The sequence below is a fragment of the Frankliniella occidentalis genome, unplaced genomic scaffold (genome assembly GCF_000697945.3).
Source record: "Frankliniella occidentalis isolate FOCC.00 unplaced genomic scaffold, Focc_3.1 Scaffold210, whole genome shotgun sequence".
Taxonomy (NCBI): domain Eukaryota; kingdom Metazoa; phylum Arthropoda; class Insecta; order Thysanoptera; family Thripidae; genus Frankliniella; species Frankliniella occidentalis.
In genome coordinates, this window is record NW_026267336.1 from 380,656 (window position 1) to 384,997 (window position 4,342).

The following is a 4,342-nucleotide window of genomic DNA, read 5'->3' on the forward strand; positions in this document are numbered from 1 at the left end:
GTCGGTTTACAGGAAAATTTTCCTTGACGGAAGTTGTAAAATTACAGTTTGGAATCGTTAAATTACATGCAGTACGTATCGAATTCAAATCCATCTGCGAGAAAAAAAAATATGCTCTCGTAAATTTACGACTTACATTATAATTCGAGTTTACAAAAATTTTGCAAATTTACGACGATTTTTTTTACAGTGAGAAGAAGAAGAAAGGTCAAAGCATGGCGAGCACGTTAAAGTTTTGAAAACACCGCCCTCGCGTGTTCTCACCCGGGCGGCGCGCGGCGCGCACGGCTCCTCCTCCCCCTCAACGAGTGCCTCTTACCTACGCATAATGGGATAATCGAAGCGATCGCGCATTGATAGCGCCAAACAACAAACACTCGCGAGCCGCGCGCCACGGGGCGGTGTGTGTGTGTGTGTGTGTGTGTGTGTGTGTGTGTGTGTGTGTGTGTGTGTGCTCACTGGGCGGGAAAAGATGGAGTGGCGGGTCGCGCAGCCATGGGAACATTATTTATTGTTGTGGTACGTTACATTATTTTTTTGTTAATTTTCTTTTTCATTTATAAAACATGGGAAAATAAGCTAGGAGGTCACGTCAGTTATACTTCGCCAGATTGCAAAAAAGGAAAAACAATCAAGTTTATCAAGTTAGCTGCGCAGAGAACTTGAGTGCTTCCTCCTCCTGACGGTCAATGATGGTCGTCTCTCCCCGCGGAGCCTCTCGGACGCCTCATCAACATATTCCAGTGGCAGTTGTTGCGCCAAGCGGAGCAGAGCGGGTCACCTCCGAGGTGGGGCGGCGGGGTCCGCCCCGGAGACAGCCGGTCTAATTCGTCGGGCGGGCGCTTTTGAAGGCGAGCGCGAGCTGGCGTCGCGCGGCGGGGGGTCGCCGCGGAGGGGAGGGAGAGGAGAAGAGAGCGAGAGGGCGGGAGTGAAAAAGGAGAGAGATGGAGAGGGAGTCAGAGAGAGAGGGGAAGGGACGCGACGCTGCAGGGCGCCAGATTAACACTGCGGCCTTGTGTATTGTAAACACAAATGATTGGGATTAATGCGCGCGTTTATTCAAATGTAATCGCATAATTCCTTTACACGACAATCTCATCATTCACGGCTCCAAGACAAGCAGCGGCACAGAGGTGAATGATTGCGAGTAATTGGCGTTTTAATTACACTAATAATTGTAATTTCTTTTAAATCTCCACACTAGAAATATATTAAGGATAATTGAGAATCATCCCGTAGCATAGTTCCGACAAAAGTGGTAAAAGTAAAAGTATGGGCGTCAGGTCCCACCGAGATTTGAACTCGGATCGCTGGATTCAAAGTCCAGAGTGCTAACCATTACACCATGGGACCGCACGAGCACATGCCGGCCGCCTGGCGCACCCATTGAGCGCGACGCTCGCCCCACGCGCCAAGTCCGTCCTTCGTTCGTCCCTTATCGCTCTTTGTTTGGCGGTGCCGGGCGGGAGGGGGGAGGGGGGGCATGGCCGATTATCGACTGGCGGTACTGACTGGCGCAGAGCCGCGCACGTGAAGCGTGAGGTGTGACATGACATGTGAGAGTCGGAACCGCAGGAACACACACACACTGACCCAAGTGTGTTAAGGTCGCTCACTTGCAAGTGTGTGAACGCCATTCGATCATATGGAGGCACAAGTGAGTGAAATCCAAATGGAAATTCACTTCACTTACTTGAGTGCACGAATGGGAAATAAAATTTATGTCAACACTATTCTTCGCCTTTTAAAATTCGCTTTAAGACGAGCTAAATATGATAGTTGAGTTGCGATTTTATGAATTTATGGGAAACATCAGCGAACCCGAGCGTACCTGTTTTAATATTAATCGCAACAGCATTACAAGTAGACTCGATTGAAACAAAAAGAAAATTGAGTTCTCAAAAATTATATTTTTGTAAATAGTCAGAAAATTGCGGTTAACTGTAGAACTCATAGTCTGGCAGTTAAAACTGACATCTTGAGCTGAAGTTTGATTTACAGAGCATATTTTTGTACTAGAAAAAACGACATCGGAAACCCAGTGTGTAAACGTCACACACTTGTAGGGTATGAATGCCATTTCGCACACATAGAGGCACAAGTGTGTGAATGCACATGTCAAAGGAAAATTGACACCTTTAATCTCTCAGATGTGTTAATAGGCATTACAAACCTACGGATGTGCCATTTAGACACTCTGGCGTTACATAAATATATAAGAGTCCATTAATATTACTCTAAAAAGCGAGCGAATCGTATTGTTGCACAAACCAAGAAGTTTGCGATTTTTCATCTATTTCAAGTCTTTCAACGTGGAAAAATTGTCATTTTTTTACAAAGTGTCAGAACGTGTCAAAATTCAGCACACAAACTGATGTGACAATTTTTTTTAACATGTTTATGTTTCTACAGTGTACACATTTATGTATCTGCGGTCTGTCCGGCGGCTCCCCTGCACATGTTTGTTTGGCAACAAGTGCGTGACCAGCCCGGCCCACCGCAGCGCAGGGGTGCCCTCGCGGCGCCCTCGCGGTGACATCTGATTCCATTTCCATAACCCAGGCCGGGCCGGGGGGGAGGCGAGCGCCGAGCGGAGGCGAGCGGAGTGGACATATCGGCCATCAGAGCTAAAAGCCCATGTAAGACCGACAATTATCAAGAGCAGGGGAGCCAGCCGGAGCAGAGTAAAGATGAACTCCTCGACTCTGCGCGGCAGCCTGGAGCGGCAGCCTGGCGCGGCGCGGCGGTCCCCGGGGAACTGGTAATGGGGTGGGGCGGCGGGCGGCGTTTATGTGATTTGGCGCGAGGGGAGCGTATGTGCGGGGAAAGGGGAGGGGGGGGGGGAGCGCGTCAACCGGCCGTGGTGTCGAACCGTAACAGTAAGCAAAGCACGAGGCACCTGGCACCTTCTGACCAGGACATATGTGTTGAGCTCAGTTACGAAAACCTATATGGTTTCTACACGATTGTAATTATAAGGCACTCATTGAAAAGGGCTATACTTCCTTTCAATTTAAACACATTTATACTGTTGTGTACTGTGGAAAACTTTTCATATTTCACAATCGTATCTTTTATAGGTCGATCTAGAGGTTATAGGAGGGCCGCCCCGGGAGGAAGGAGTCGACTATGCCGGCCCCTTCTTGCCCTCCTTGCTGAGGATGAGCGCGACGCGCCGTGCGGCGGGAAGGTCCGCGCTGGTCCGCTGGTCCCCGAGGGCCGCGGTGCGGGGCGGGACACGGCTCAGTAGCTCCGTGTGTCCCTATGATGTCTCTCCCGCTGAGGATTACCACGTCTCTCTCTCTCTCTCTCTCTCTCTCTCTCTCTCTCTCTCTCTCTCTCTCTAGGGCATGACCCTGGCAAGCTCACCGGTCCCTTCCCTGCTGGATTGACTCGCGGCGCTGTGTTCCTCTTGTCTCCTGCCCTGCCGGCAAAGCATATCCTCTGCTCCTTCTCCGCGTGTACACTGCCGAAAAGTAAAAGGAAACTACTTACTAAATATTGGAAAGCAGGACGATTCCTTACCTGCTTAGATCCTGAGAACATGTCAATCAGATACAAATTTGGTGTCTACGTTACACTCTAAAATGGGAACGGGCTTACGTAGCTCTAGACTTATAGACAAATTTGACTTATATCTGCACATTGCCTATGAGACAATCCAGCCCAGGTGCAAGATTTGTAACCCCATTTAGCGTGTACATCTCTATACCACAAATCAAAAATGAGCAAAGGTAACAAAACACCAACGCGAAATGTACCTCGTCGCACGACACGACAGCCTCACCACTCGACCGACAAGTGCAGCAAAACAAGGATCGTGATACATCATGAACCCTCCCCGTCCCTTTCACCTCTTTTAGCATCGTTTTAATGGATCAGCCCCCCGATAGCTCTTTAAAATGCACTCAATTATTGGTGGGTCGGTTTGAGAGGGGCTTAGCGACCACCAACGCGCGCTGTCAAAGCAGTGCATTCATCATGAAATAACAAAAAGTGCGTGGTACGGGCCTTTTGCGGGGCTGCAAAAGAGGGGGTGACCGGCCCAGGGTTGGGCAATGGGGACGCGGCTACTGCAGCTGCCGCACTCGAATACAGTTTTCTAGTTTTTGTTTTCGGGCCGGCGTTGGGCCGATCTCTATCTAATGCCACACAGCGTGTTTAAACCCGCTTGTTTTTCAGTGAGTCCGGCCGTTTTCATCCTGTTGCGACGAGTAACGCGTAACGCGATCATAGCAGGCGCCGTATCGTTGTTTTACGACCCTCTCTGCCCTTTTGTTTCATAAATGCATAGTCCAATAATGGATAGGCCGAGGGCTGAGCATACGCGAGACCGTCATGA

General features: G+C 49.5%; 1 non-coding gene across 1 annotated transcript; it reads right to left on the reverse strand.

Moving 5' to 3' along the window:
• Nucleotides 1-1,281: 1,281 nt before the first annotated feature.
• On the reverse strand, nt 1,282-1,353 carry Trnaq-uug (transfer RNA glutamine (anticodon UUG)). The gene has a single exon. It is a non-coding gene; the product is annotated as a tRNA-Gln (tRNA).
• Between the last annotated feature and the right edge of the window lie 2,989 nt (nt 1,354-4,342).